Here is a 16,714-nt window from a genome sequence, read left to right on the forward strand (position 1 = left end):
TGTGGGATGTGATGAAGACAATGTTGACAGTCATATTTTTTTATGAGAAGTGGAAAGCATACAAACTTTGAAAATCTCAAACCCATTCAAAGCATCTGCACGTTGGCTTTTGACGAAAATTCACACTATTAGAACTCTTGTACAGTTTTGATAATTTGGACTCTGTTTCAAATTTTTCAATATTCCTGTCCGTCTGAATATGTGTGGAAAAAGTTACGATGTTCAAGATTCTTGTTCAGTGAAATAGACAAGCATTTTACAGTTAACAGCATGTGTGCACACACTCACACACACCTTGCACAATGACGTAATCCCCAGAACAATGACAATTAAGACACCTTTTTTTTTAGTAAAATAGACATGGATACGTGTTGAATATGTGGATATAAAGCTGCTTTTTAGGCTCGTATTGAATACGTTAGTTTCAAACGATTACGCTCAGTAGCCAAAACAGGAAAAGAGGGGCCAGAAACACCAGAGGAGAGTAAGGAAGCCTTATGGCAGAGTTAGGCATGTTCACAGTGCCATCAAGTTTGAGGCAGGAGCTAGTGGTGGTAGCATTACAGCATTCCTGGAGGCAGTTTGCCGTTGATGATGTGCATTTGGTCTCTTTTGAGCAGTCAGTGCTACACCCTGCCATCCAGGTCACTTGACTGTTTTGATTGGTTGTCTTCTTCAACTACAAACGAAAGAGAAAGAAAAGATGACACCCGGTTTTCAGTCAAGGAAATGTTGTGACGTGTGGTTGATTATTGTGCACTTTGGGGTATAACTGAAGTTTTGTAAACTGAGGAATGAGAAATTTGCAAGAGATTAAGCTAGATTTTTTTTTCTTCATTGTCGACACACGTCCGTTAGGGAAAAGTGATGGTTTACCTGACAGTAGTGCTTGTCTGTTGGACACAGTACCACACTTCCTTTGTTCTCTTTGTAACAATCTGCTCCTTGACAGTTTAAGCTGTTGCATTTCTTTCCCTGTCAGCAGTCCAGCAGTAAAACAAACAAACAAACAAACAAACAAACAGAAGAATTTTAGAACAATACAAAACAGTTCGATTGAGACTGACGTCAAATAAAAATGAAGGCATATATTCATGCACTTTCACGGAGTCAGACACCTCCTCACCGGCAGAGTGAGGGAGTGATAAGCTTGTTCTTACATTGTTTGGAGCAGTGGTAGAAGTGGTCGTCCTTGATGTAGTAACAGTGGTGGTTGTTGTTGGAGCAGCTGGGTGAGAAATGAAAAATGAAAGTTATTGTAATAATAAATGCAGTCAGATAATACATGACACATTCTTCCTTGAAGAATGATGTACTGTAATAATTGTACTTATAGTCAGTTTTACCAACAGATGAAACTCATTATTGTGATTCTCTCAAGCACATTCAGAATGATGTATTAAGGTCTGAACTGTCTGGTGTGGCTTTGTCTATCTTACCATTAAAAGAAGTCTTTAATGTATTAAATTCTTACGTTTTGATAGATTTACATTTCTGTGACAGCTTATGCTTTATGAAAAGTCCTCTCAGCTGTCTATATTGGTCACTGTTCTTCAGGGGTGGAAAGAGTACTGAAAATCTGTGCTCAAGTAGAAATACCATTACATTACTTAACATTACTCAACTGCAGGTAAAACTATTGGTGTAAAAAATACTTAAGTAAAAGTTCCAAGTATTCTTCTCAAAAACTACTCAGAGTACTAGTTACCTTTTAACTGCTGATGTCTAATGCATTATCAACAGCAGGAATTCAATCAAAAGGGGAGATCCATGTATAAACCATCTACTTTCAGCAAAGCACATTTCTCTGACACACATTTCTTCTTTTAATGATAAAAGGTATGAATGAATCAAACTAAGGGAATTTGTTTTCTAAACAAATATACTTATAGAGCAGGAGTTTTTTTTGTTAAAAGCATACTTAAAATGTCTTTGAACCTGCATAGAACACATGTAATTAGTATAGACTTCTCCTGATATCATCGTGTGCGGCAAACTAAGTTTGCGTTGCATTTATTTGCACACTGTCTCCTTTTTCCCCCCGTACATGAAGAATTCTTCCAGGTGTGGCCATTGACACTCATCCTCTGTCTTTTCTTCATCATTTTCACTGTTTTCATCGTCGTCCTCTGTCTCAGTTTGGTTTCTGTTTCTCTACATCTTCAGTCCCTAAATTATTCCCAACCCCTCCGCTGTTCTAGTCAGTGGTCACCTTTCCAAACCCCTACCTGCTGAAGCCGTTTTTTCCCGTCCCTATTTCATGGTTTTCATTGGTCCGTTCGCAATTGGTTGATAGCCTTATTGGCTACAAAAATGCAGATATAATTCAAATTGTTGGTAACCTGAGAACCAGACGAATCTTCTAGCTCATGTTTTATTTACTTTGGCAGATGCGATTTGGTAATGATTTTAAAAGTAACAAAGTAGATTAGAGTAGTGTAATGCATACTTACGTAAAAGTAAAATTACAGACTTGAAAAAATACAGTAACGGGAGTAGTTGTAAGTCGTTACTTCCACACCTGCTGTTTTTATTGATTTCTATTTCCATCAATATTTGCCACTAGGAGGAGACATAAGTATTCATTTCTGCTTGTTGCCAGGCAAAGAGGAGGTTTTGAAAAGCACTGAACAGGCAAACAGGATTTTTTTTTTTTTTTTGGAAAGCACTGGTCTTGTACACAGATCACACTGTAATGCTAAATTAGTCATTTGCCCTGAGCTACTGGTACTTTTCTCTAACCAGTGTTAGTTAGAGAGAATTGACAATGACTCAAACTCAATCCCATTCCTACTCTAATGAGAAATTGTCACTTAATCCCCGTCTTTTGTGACGAATGTATTACTGCTATTAAGCTTCAAGCTGCTGTTACATGGTAGCTTCCTCGCTCAACTGGCTATACTGGGGGTTTATTGTTTGTGATTATGTTTCATAATGCCCCATTGACATGTTGTCTGTTTAAATGATTTCTCAAAGAAATTAGTCTTGACATACTGTAATGTATGATAACAACAGATGTGTTCCTGTCAGACAGGCTAGCGTTTCAAATTATTCTAATATCATGATCACATCGTCTGGGAAGAGTGAATGAAAACATAATCACACTTGAATGTGTTATCAGACAAATTATACCCTTTAATAAAAAAAAAAAAAGCACATGTTATTGCTTTTGAATAAAGAAGTGGAAGAAGAGAACCAACATGTCCATCTCCTATATCACTTTGTTTTTTGAAATCCTGTTTTAATAGGTGAAACTTTCTGCGAACAGGCCTCACTTCTGGGACCGGCCACAAACGCACCGCTTGAAAACGCACTTCTTGCGTCTTCTGCTGAAGATAATTAGCAAGAAAGAGAGGGAGGCAGAGAGAGAGAGAAAGAGAGATGTACCTGTGGAAGAGGTGCTGACCATGGAGGCCAGGGTAGCGTTTAGGCAGTCTGTGGTGTTACAGCAATCCACTATACAATCAGTGGAGCTGTTCTCACAGCGTGGATGAATATCACAGGTTGCACTGCAGTTTACTGAGTACGTCATGTCGCTCATCTTTCTCAGCTGGGAGAATAATAGCATCTTAGTGATTTGTATAGCAGTTACCACAAGATGGTAGATATATACAATTAAACTACAAATGACTCAGTGCCTACTCAAGAAAAAGTATTACAAAAAGTCAAAGATGTAAGAGGGTAATTCGTAAAAATGGAACTCATAGGTAAATGTTTCAGTGAGAAAATGAATAGGCATATGGTGTGGTGGCGCATTAGGTATGATTTCACCCAGCTTACTTCACAGTAGGTGTAGTCCCACGGGCACATGCTGGCGTTTTCGCTCATGAACATGCTGTAACAAGCGGAGTGGTTGCAGGTGAAAACACGGCAGGATATCTGTTGAAAAGATCATTTTATTTATTTTTTTTTAAGAATTTCATATACCATATACGATATACAATATACTGTATTTACATTAATCCGTTGCAAATCTAACTGGTGCTCACCATGCCCATACTGGAGTTTGTCATATTGGACATTGTCATCATTGGATCTGTGGGGTTAAAGAATTCAATTCACATAATGTACTGTATATGTGTTCATCAGTGTCTCTGATTGTGACTTAAACAATGATACATGTAGTTTCAGACATTAAAAAAAAAAAAAGTGTAATTGCTGGATATGTGTCCATGCTGTTTCTCATCAGCTTGCTATAAATTGTTAAAGGCTCTCTCGAATTATTGATCACTTCACAAAATGACCGCTTTATAAATATTTATAAACCCTGGGGGAGTGAAATGGCTTGAGAAGGCAGTGTTTTTTTGGTTGGGGTACCCGCTGTCATTGGGCTGTCTGTGCTGCTGTTTCCTGTAGAGACATCGGACGTGTTTGCAGCAGTGCTCATGGAACCGGGTAGAGCGGTGCTAGCCATTGTATTCATGGTTGCAGAATTTGGCATAGAATTCGTGGCAGCAGTAGTTGGTGTGGGACTGGCCACAGAGGTTGTAGCCATGGATGAAGGACCAGTCACAGATACTGAGCCGGTCATTGCTGCCGCAGTACTGGCTGCAGCTGTATTTCCAGACATTGCAGACATGGATGTCGGTGCCGCTGTTGCCGACGGCGAGTTTGCTGAAACTGTAATGGAGCTGATAGTAGAGGAACTTTCGGTCGACACCGAAGAGGGTAAATTCATTTCCAGCACCAAAAACAACAGGAAACCTGTTTAGAGGACGACAAGAAAGAGTCAGCCGTATTTGATCAGTTGAATATGTAATAACATTTATTTCACTGAAAAAAAAAAAAAGAAGATCATCCAAATTGTATTTTGCCACTGAGAGACGAGGGAGGGAAAGTCCCAACAGCGGTTGTTTTCATTTGTTTATGGAAAGATGTCCACACGTATGAAAGTGCACGCAACACTATGTGGAACCTCCTTGTTTCAAAACGTTCCTCCTTATTCAGCTTCCGAACCAAAATTTTGTTAGAAATCTTTTGTTTGTTTGTTTGTTTTTGGCCGTGGATGGAGCACACTATATAAAGTAATATATTTTACATTAGAGTGTATTAATCTGTGACCAATGACCAGTTTCAAATGGTTAGAGGTAGTAATTGGTGAGATATGCGAAAATGTTCAACTTTTTATCGAAGATCAGTTGAAACTGACAAACTAACAAATACAGTAATCTTACTGCACAAACTTTTAAAGTATTTTTTGTATTGGTTGAAAAATGGATTCCATTTTACACTGCTTATTGTTGCTTCAAATACTAAAATCACATCTTCTTTGATGAAGCCAACTGAATAATTGCTTTTCCAAAGATGAGCTTCATAAGTGGGTATAATACATAAGATATTTGAATATTTTAAAACCATACCTTTTAAAAGGGGTGCTGAACCCATATTTCTCTTAATAGTAGACAACAGGGCTGCTCCAATACTAGTCTGGAATAAACAGAGTTGACATGAATACATCAGTGTATTTTTAAGATTAGTGTTGCTGTTGCATCGGACTGAAATAGAAGACAGCATGATTATTGGTTGTTTTGCTTGAGGTGTACAATATTTGTGTTTTGAATAATGTTTATGTAGTCACTCAAAAAACCAATGTCTGGTGACTCGCTTTTATGAACACATGTTGTCACTCCAGTTTTGCCTTCTCAAACTTTAGAACCCCATCTGTCATGCCAAATGAAAACGTACAAGCCCAGACACACAAACGGACATATACGCACACGCGCGCACACACACACACACACACACACACACTGAGCTAACGAAACAGTGCTTTACTCCAGATTGATAGATCCCTTCATTTATAGGTCTTTGGTTGATTTTTTTGTGGTGTGCAATCTGACATATGTATTTTCCTAAAGCATTTTGTAAAGATTGATCAGTGTTTGCTTATCACAATAACACTGAGCTCAACCACTGTGACCCTTCGTGAACCCCCACAAGGACCTCTCTTTTGATCTGTGCATGAGTATGTCATCAGAGGATTTCTCTGCAAACAGTCGCCTAATTGTTCGAGAGGAAATGGATCTGATGTCGGTTCAGAAGCATGTGCAGCTGCGTTTTGCTGCCAGGCAAACCGAAATGGGGTAACGCGCTCAGATTTCTACGGGCACGATACCAAATTAGAGAGTGTTAACTATCAGCAAACAAACCTATGTCAGCAAATGTCGTAGAATCTCTTAGAGACAATTCCCAACATAGTCATTATTAAAATAAACTATATCAAACTCATATTTACCAAACCATGCTTTTGATGTGCTGTGTTCCATAATGTGTCCCCTCTCTGGGGCCATTCACCTACATGCAATTAGCAACTTGTTTGTGCTCTGTAAATCCCAATGTGCAGTGGTGCAAAGCAAAAGCTTGTTACTCATCTTTCCCAAAAGACTATTCTATACCCCCAACAGGAACCTACCCTGGAAACTACTGCTCAGTACAGCATCATTACTCTTTCCAAGCTTTACCTCTGTAAATAAGTACAGCTGAGGTTATGCTGAAAGTATTTGCTTAATGCCTTTCCTCATGGAGGAAGACCAGAAGTTGATAATAAAGCTGTCACTGTGTTCAGTTTTGAACTGAGGCACAGGTGAGCTGTCTTAATGTATAGTTATACATCCTGAATGAAATATAATATAACGTGTGCTACTGTCGGAAAGGACGAGAGACTGAGCGTTTATCCACGAAGCTGTTAAAAGTGAAAGGGATATATGACCCATTATTCTCAGTACATTCAAACACATAGAGGACAAGAGCTCTATTCTGTAACATTAGCTCAGTTTTGCTTCATCATCATTTGAAAAGAAAAGCATTCTGTAAAAAACCTCTGCATAACAACGCATTACAGTTACCTGGATTATCAAAACCAAGTTTAGCCATTAGAAAGTGTTAACATTTGAAAGCTTCAGTTTATTATAATATTTAAGATCTCAGACATTTTTTTTAGAACTGAGAACTCTTAACTCGTTCATCAGATTCATTCTGAAATCAGTAAAAATGTTAACGTGCTGATAGGGAGATATATATATTTAATGTAAATGATGATAACTGAATATATATCATTCAAAACATTGAATTATGGTAGACCATAAGCAAAAGTGGATAGTAAATGTTTCATGTTACCTCCAGGCAAATCTAGTAGAAACAAAACTACAGCTCAAACAGTCATGACAGAAGGTATAGAAATGATCATAAGGTCAAAATTATTTAAAATTTCATTTAAAATGAGCTTGACAGAAACTGGGATCATACTCAAATGTATTAAAATGCCATAACGATTTCTAGATTTCCATTCAGTGCTATTGACATCAGTGCCGTTGTAAAAGGCAAGTCTACTGGAGTCTACTGTATCACCTGTTTGCAACCATGGCAACCTTCTCCATTAGGCAGCATCGCTGTGAGGTTCTGTTGAGGCGTATGCACTCGACAAAATATAACCCCATAAAGACTTACAGATATCCAAACATCATTATGAGTGTGAGTGTACTCACCAATTTTCAGAGAGGAAGTACAGCAACAGAAATGAAACGTCTGTGTGTAACAGCTGTGGATGAAGTTAAGAGTCCGTGTAATCCTCCTCTCTCTCTCTCTCTCTCTCTCTCTCCCTCCCTCTCTCTCTCTCTCTCTCTCTCTCTCTGTCTCTCTGTCTCTCCTCTCCCTCTCTCCCCTTATGCCATTGGTGCTATTCGTTCTTTTGTCCTGGTGACATCATAGGAAGGGTCATCTTATTAGAGTGAAGCTTTCACCTGTTTGGTCACCTCATTGTTTGCAGAGCAAGAGGGGAGGGGCTTTGGACCGGTCCAGATCTAGGTGACTCTACCAGAAAGCTAAATGCCAGCTTCCTGGGTTGAATCATAAGCTATATTGTCACTGATCTTTTCAGCTTAGGAATGATATTTATCCCTTGCTCAGTGTATAATGCTGAGTTTTGCAGATGTATGTACCAATCATTTCGAAATGATGCTAGATCAACTTTGATAAATCTATTGTGAATATAACTTAGCTGTTGCCTTTCTTTATTTTTTTATTGGAAATTCCCAACACCAAGCCATTCCAACACCTAGAACACCAAGCCTCTATCAAAGTTTGAATTAAAAAAAAATTCTGAACATATTCAAAGATGTTTGGACAAAAAAAAGAAAAAAAAGGTTTCCACAGTATTATTATATTTTGTTTCTGGGTTGTGTAACTGAATTGAGAAATGAAAAGAAATTACAGTAAATGGTTTTCTCAGGTGTACTTACTTAAATAAGTCTGATCTGTTCACTCAGAGAAAGCTAGCGGATTAAGATAGAGATGTGGCAGGTTAAAGTGTGGTCTAGGTGTGAACAGTGAGTAAAACAAAGGTTTGGTAATGCATCTCAGAGGCTTCCCAGAAAGGAAAACTCTCGGCTGTCTCACGAAAAAGGAGTTTTTGTCACCTGAGTGCCCCTTGTCCCTTTGTGTTTTAGCATGGTGTTCTGCATTCCGTGTCCCACAATACCACAAAGGGGTAATTGTAGTCGCGGGTAACTTTTATGCCCAACAAAAAAAGGGGGGGGTTTGATTTCACTTCATAGTGTGAAAATATATAGAGAGAAAACCCCAGAACAGCACACAGCAGTTTCCTCCCGGTCGACACAGCTCCAATTAGGTTGGCAAAGGCTTCCTAGGATTCCAGTGAATGGTTTTGTATGTCAACAAAGAGCTTTAATTGGAAGTTTCGTGTGAGATATCCACAGCTCAAAATAGAATTTCACAAAACTGAATGTCTCTGGGAGACTGTCTATTGTTTGGTTTTTGTTTTGAACTTAGACGAATTAATATTTGAGAGTGTAATGTTGTGTAAACTTTTAAATAAATCTCATATTTTTGTGTTTGCTGGGCAGTTGAGAATTTCATTCATAAATTGTTTGTTGCTAATTAATGGTCTGATAATTCATTAAGATTCATGTTAAACTTCCTTGTTCTTTGAAAAGATCACTAAGATCACTCTGTTGAACTTCCTTCTGTAACAGAAAACAGTTTAACAGGTTGAAGTCTGGAGTTTTTACTCACAACAATGTGACTTGCCAAACAATAAGGACATTGTTCTCAGGTTACTTGAATGACATATTAAAGTTAAATGTAATGTTTTTGATGATACAAGGTCTGCTACCAATATATTTCTATTTTTTCTGGCTGAATAAGAAAGTACAATATTTGTGTCAAGACAAGGTTGGAGTTATTATTTGTGTCTCTTTGAATCTCTAGTTCTCTCTCTCTCTCTCTCTCTCTCTCTCTCTCTCTCTCTCTCTCTCTCTCTCTTTCTCTCTCTCTCTCTGTATCTCTGTCTCTCCCCCTGCTTCAGACAAACATACATACAGCTAGCTAGCTAGCTAGCTAGATAGATTTCCTGGTCAAATCAGCTTTGCAGATGAAATAATTTTAAATGCTTCTTAAAAATTTTAAAAGTTTTGTACTTTGAGAAAACAGGGCACAGAGGTAAAGTAACTATTTTTTGCCATTAAGCTTACGGGACAGTGGTATCACAGATTAACTAACAATGTTTAAACATCAATTTAATTAATCAACAATCAATGTTCCTAAATACCTCACACAATAATAGACAGCAAACTGCTTTTCCTCCAATTTCATATTGTCAGATATGATAGGGTTTTGACTGTTAAAAAGTTGTTCAAGCACATTTAAGTATTTGTATATTTGTATTTTTCAAGATGCTTCATTTATTACAAGATTTTTTTTTTATATGTCAGTTCTTTATGACACCGAGGTTATGGAGAGCCATCAACATCACACTCTCATCACAATCATGCACAAAATTTGGCTTTCAGAGATGTGGTTCTGAATTTACATTCCTCCTTACCTGGCATATTTACATAAGTCATTGGATTTTCATAATCAGTATAGGACCTAAATGCAGCATGCAATGATAAAGAAGTGAAGAACCATAATCAAATGAAATGTTGATCGTCATGCAGCTGTCTTTTATCAGTTTACATATATAAGGGTATAGCTTTAAGCAAATCAACACGGCAAACCTGTTTCAGTGACAAATAGATGTATTGTAACCTTTTTTTTATATGTGTGTATAAAGTATATATTATCAAGCGAAATATCATCAAGTGAAAAGCAGGCAACTGTGAAACATCATCATGTGAAAACAGGCAATTGTTACTTTGGATTTGAGACTGTGGCTTTGCTGATGTAAGTTAGCCAACAGTAACTAAACTCTAATGGAGTCTATAACATCCATATTCTTGACATAACTATATGATATAACAGTGTTTAATTTAAAACAGGAATCCAGTGAATTTTACAGGTTTCTCATAATAATTAAATATGAATGAAAGGATGACCTGAACGAAAGGATGTGTATCCTGCCTTTATCTGAATGCGCTCAATGGTCAATTCATTCCCTGAAGAGAAGAAGCATAGCAATATCCAAGGAGATTTCATTCTAACGAAACCCTGGAGACAGATGCTCCGATGGATGGCAGAACAAATTCTGCGGATTGTCTTTCACAAATGCATTCGAAATAAATTGATCACTGAATAAACAAATAGTTTCAGCCCGGTTTCTACATTTCAATGCATTTTGACCTTGTTTCCTGTTTTTTCACGAAGTGATTATTTATAAAATGTATATAATAATGTATGATTATGATGAGCATTTGGAGTCAGTAGGCACAATGTGTTAAGTTAATAACTTCAACATGTTCAACGTGATATATATATATATATATATCAATCATTGTTTTGTACTATTTTGTCCGAGTTCATTGAAGACAAGGTTGGAACTTGTGGAACTTGCGAAAAGCATTCACCTGTCACACACATTGAAAATTACCGTGAATGGGTAAACATCTCACTGCTGTTTGCCCCGGACCAGTGTTTTTGCTCAAGTACTCAAATTTCACTAGAACACTTATTCCGAAACCACAACTAATCTGTTTCTAAACATGAGGAATAATAACCTTTTCACGGTTGAAATGATAAAAGCAGGGTAGAGCATGAAATGGATATGGTCCAAACAGAAATACCAATGTAAAAATAGTCTTCAGTAGTCAGTGTGTTGAATGCATGAAACTCCTCTGTGAAAGGATAAACTGACATTCCCAGTGGACGCTCATATTGAAACTAAACACGCAATTCAACTCAGAGGCTTTGACCTCGGAAAAATCTATTTGTTTTCAGTGATAAAGCTATGCTTGGCCAAGCGTATTGTTGATTGCAACGTTCAGCGTTGTGTTTTTTTTTTTTGTATGTATTAATTCGGAAGGCATTATTACTTTGTTTGTTGAAGGTATATATTGTTTGTTTTTAATAGCACTTTTTTGGTTGATGTTTGGCATGAAAATGAATTGCCTTTTATCACCTGCGTAATATTGCTAAAATTAGGCCCTCTCTAAGTATGGCTGATGCAGAAACCATTGTCTCGCCTTGATCACTGCAATGTTCTGTACTCTAGTCTGCCTGCCTCTCGTACCAAAAGTCTTCAGCTGGGCCAGAATGCTCCTGCCAGAATCCTGACCAAAACAAGGAAGTTTGACCACATTACACCATCCTGGTTTCCTTTCATTGGCTCCCAATTTATGCAAGGGTACATTTTAAGGTCCTCTCATTGGCATATAAAATATCTACCCATCCAACTTAATTACAACCTATAACCCCCTTCAAGATTCCGGACTATTAGTTATTCCAAGAGTTAAAAAGAAGTCTGGTGGCTACCGAGCCTTTTCCTACTGCTCTCCCTTCCTCTGGAGTGGTCTACCTACAGAAATTTGGGAGGTGAAACTCTCTTCATACTTTTAAAACTAAACTAAAGAATCATCTATTTTCTCTAACGTATGGATGATGTAATTTTGATTTAACTTGTAAACTTAACATGTAAAGCCCTTTGAGACTATAAATAGTGATATTGGGCTCTAAATAAACCTGTATTATTATTATTATTATTATTATTAGATGTTGTAAGTTGTTTGTCACAAAAGTACAGAAGATTGTGATGAGACTACATTCCCATATGGCAATGTGAAAAAGTGATTTCCAAACTTGAACAAAGATTATTCCTTTTAGCCAGCAATTGAAGAGAACTATACGTGTGTTCATGCATGTTCAACTGATGAGGTGTTGGACAGGTACATGTACTGTGTACTTACATTTACACTTACATTGATTAATTTAGCATAAGCTTTTACTCAAAGTGACTTCCAAGGCAGGTAGAAACGTACAAGAAAAACAGACACTCATGGAAAACAATACGATACTCCTTAAAATCACACCTCTAATGTGAAGCAACCCTTCTGTTCCATTTCATCCTTATCCGATCTAAACACTATCTCTTAAAATGGCCACAAAAAAGCAAAACTGAAATATTGTATATGCCTGGAAAAACCGAAGTCCCCCTACTTTGAATATTCTCTTGTACAGCGACGTGATAAAAAAAAAGTACATCCTCTTTCAGTTCTATGGTGTCACATATCAGGGCATAAACAACAATTTAAAATCAAATGAATGTAGCCTCAGATAGACAAACAACGCAAAGCATATTTCACTATTCATTATGTTATTTGTTCAGCTAAAATCAAACCAAAATGCGGATGACATGTTGGGAGAAGTAAGTGCACCTTTGCAGCCTCCGTGGGAATTGAGAAGTTAATTAGCAGCCAGGTGTTTGTAATCAAATGAATTTGATCAGTTGATCATTAGGAAATGTGATCATCTCTATAAAAGCAGAATTTTTGGTACTCTTAGATCTGGAGCATTCTGGTTTGTGTTAACGTCATGCTAAGGAGAAAAGACACCAGCAATGATCTCACAGAAGCAACTGTTACTGCTTGTCAATCTGGCAAGCATTATGAGGCCGTTTCCAAACAATTAGAAAGCTATCGGTCTACGGCAAAAAGCGTTATTTACAAATGGAGAACAATCCAGACAGTTGCCAGTCTTGCCAGCAGTGGATATCCCAGCAAATTCAGCCAAGGGTCAGATTGTACAATGCTCAGAGACATGACCCGAGAGCTACATCTAGGGATCTGTAGGCCTTGGTTAACATTTTAAACGTTTAAGTTCAGTACTTTATGATCAGAAAACGACTGAGCAGGTATGGCTTTCGTGGAATGGTAGCCGAGAGATAGCCCTTTCTCTCCAAAAAGAATATGGTCACATAGCTTAGTTTTGCAACATCGCATCTGAACAAACCACAAGATTACTTGAACAATATCCCTTGGACAGACGAGAAAAAAGTGGAGATGTTTGGTCATAAAACAAAGTGCCATGTTTGGCAAAAAACAAACACAGTGTATCACCACAAACACCTCATACCAAACGTCAAGCATAGTGGTGGAGGACTGATGGTTTGGGTCTGCTTTGCAGCCACTGGGCACCTTGTAGTCATCAAATTGACCATGTGCTTCTCTTTTTACTAAAGTGTTCCAGTGGCAAATGTGAGGCAATCTGTCTGACAGCTAAAGCTTGGCTGAAACTGGTTCATGGAGACAGGACAATGATCCCACGCACACTAGCAAATCTACAACTGAATGGTTGAAAAAAAAAAAAAAAAAGAATCAAGATTTTGGAACAACCAAAATCAAACTCTAGACCTCAGCCCTACTGAGTTGCTGTGGTAGTACCTTAAGAATGTTGTACATTAATGAATGTCTTCAGACATCAGTAAACTGTAGCAATTTTGTATGGAAGAGCAGGCCAAAAGTTCTCCAAAAAGACAGATTGATAAACTGATACAGAAAACAATTACTAAGGTTATTGCTGCTGAAATTGGTTTTGAATCATGGGACAATACCTACTTTTTATCACACACCCTCTCTGTGTTGACTTTTTATGTTAGGTAAATAATGACGTAGCAGAATCTGTTATGTGTTGTTTACCACCTGAGATTAGATTTATCTTCCTTTAGGACTTGGTAAGGACCAGATGATTTTTTTGTTATGTCCTGATATATAAAACCAGAGAGTTGAAAGCAGGTGAAGTTTTTTTCCCCACGTCTTTGTATACGTGTATTGTTATCCCTCAAGAGGAATATGTGAATGAGGTGTTTTTTCATGATGTTTGTGTGTTAGAATGTATAATTTAATATGTTACTTTATAAAATATAACTCATTTAATAGTTAAATTAAATGATAAAATGTAATGAAATAGCAATACATAATATTTTTATTGCAATAAAATTTCAGTATAGGTATAGTGATAGTAGCAATTCACAGATACAGGTATGGTCACTGAACTCAGTTCTTTAATTCACTGTCCAATTGGATATAACAGTTGACATGCAAGTATGAAAATAATGACTAGTTCCTAATTTTGAATGTTAGTCTAGCCAGTTTCCTTATTGGCTGGTTTTGCACTTGAATGACCCTGATACGTCACCCTGTTGGTAAATACAGCAATCAGCACTGTGTTGGGACATTGTTGCCATCATGTGGCAACTCTGCAGAATGACAGAAAAATGCCGAGCAAATTGAGTGACTTACAAACCTACACCACCAATCTGAATACTAGATATTAAAAATGTGTAGACATAATAGCCTTATAGATTTTGTATATATCTTTTTAGTGTACATACAACAAAATCAAGAGCACATTCAGATATGAACACACATATGATTGCAATAAACAATACTTCTTATTAAATATAAAGTGCTAAAATAAGAGGACTACTTAAGTAAGTGAGGGTATAAAGCTTCATAAAAGCAGTTTTGTTGACATAGATGTGGATTCTGAGTGAAAGAATGAACATTTTGTTATTCTAAGGGTCAGATAAAAGTGAGGCACAGGGGTACTCAGAGAGGCATACTTTGGTATGTTACAGAATCTGCTATGGTTTAGCTCTTTCCTGTCAACCCCTCCAACATAAATGCCAAGATAGAGCCATCCTAGGTGATCACCTTAATACTACGATGAAGTATTTCTCTTCTGATGGGTGTCATTCCTACCAGAATGATAATGCCCCCAGGCAAGGGCTCCTTCCTGACACTGCATTTTCCAACACCATCAACATCACACCGAATGACATTTTGTTTTTGTTTGTTTTTTTTTGTGAAAAATGGTGTTGCAATCCTCCAGCAGTGTTCCAAACACTTCTATACCCACCAATCTATGTCACTCAGTCTAATCACATTAAAGAAGTACTTGTGGCCTGTAGTAGTAAACACCTCTTTGAAACACGCAATGTTGATGGGTTTTTTTTTTAGCAGTTATCTGCCTTTTATGATGAAATACTGCACAATTACACCAAGCTCATGTGGCTCTGTAAATCTCCAGCTGCAAGATATATGCAGGATGTCAGAGAGACTTCTCAAATTGCTGACAAATTAGATGTAGTCAAAGTGGACTCCATGTGATTCAGCCATGTTCGGACCGGAGCCCTCATAGGCCATGCAAATAAACAGGAAAAACATATTAAATCCTTGTGCATGCAAATGAGGATCATGAGGAAAATTCTACTTGCACCATGGAAAATCTTGAAAAAATGATGTGTGGAATAATTACACCTACTTGGTTTTGGGTTGGTTTACTTTTTATATTCAGTAAGTTTTAGAGTACGTGGTTTTATAATCGATAAATAGATATGGAGGTAAGTACTGGTCTATGTATTTATTTATAACCCAAATGATTGTGCCGGTCTATGTATTTATTTATAACCCAAATGACTGTGACCAAAATGATTTGATGTGATAAATAATCATAACTATGGGGTCCTACATTATACAGAGTGTCCTAGTCAAGTATACGTTTATCGTATTTTACAACCTGTGAGAAAGGAAGCAAAGCACAAAAACTGTCCGTCAGTGTCCATAATTTCAAATGCTTGCATTTTTCAAATGGCAAATGGACTTTCACCAAGGCCAAATTGTATGTTGTTTTTATACTGCTCAATTTATCTATGCATATTCTAAATGTGTTCCACCTTTTCAGAATTCCTGAATATGCAAATAAGGAAGAATTGCAGGTAGGATTTTACCCACTGTGACTACTACACTACAATGGAGAGTGATTCAGACTTGGATAAACAGGATCAGAGACCAAATTTAGTCTGGGCTGGGACACAAGTAGCTTGAGTAACTGAATGACTAAGAAGCTTAGATAAGATTTACTCACCAGGCGCGAGTCAGCAGCATTCCTAATCTGTTCAGTCACTGGACACACAGAGAATATCAAAGCTTCAAAGAGCCATGGAATCTCTGCAAACATAACAATAACTTGAACGTCTTCAAGTACTTACTTTTGAATGGTGATAAGAAAGATATTTTAATATGGTCATTATTGGAAGCAACAGTTTTGTCAAGGTATGTCTGGTTCTAAACGTGTATGTGAACAGCGTTGTTCACTCCTGAATGAATAGAATGTAATGACAGTCCCATGGGAAATTCTGTATGTATAGCAATTTTTGTCCTTTGTGTGTTACCAGCAAAAAAGTACATCTCTATGAAAATGATCAACTGTTCTCAGCCAAATGCAGCAATTTCTGATATAAAAACAGCACTTAGACAACCCATTCTGATTCTGACACAGTTTTTGTTATAGATGCTCTCACAGCCAAATCCAGTTAGCACATGATGGCGTGGATGTAAAATGCACTGAAATGGTTACATCAGTCCTCTGGTCGGCAATCATATGGACTTTTAAAGGATTCTTGTACTCCTGCAGGTTTTTCTGGGTATGTGCACCTAGTTTAAAATATCAAAACCAGATAACATTTTAAACAATCAAGTCAAAGACT

Source organism: Chanos chanos, chromosome 8 (assembly GCF_902362185.1).
Source record: "Chanos chanos chromosome 8, fChaCha1.1, whole genome shotgun sequence".
Taxonomy (NCBI): Eukaryota; Metazoa; Chordata; class Actinopteri; order Gonorynchiformes; family Chanidae; genus Chanos; species Chanos chanos.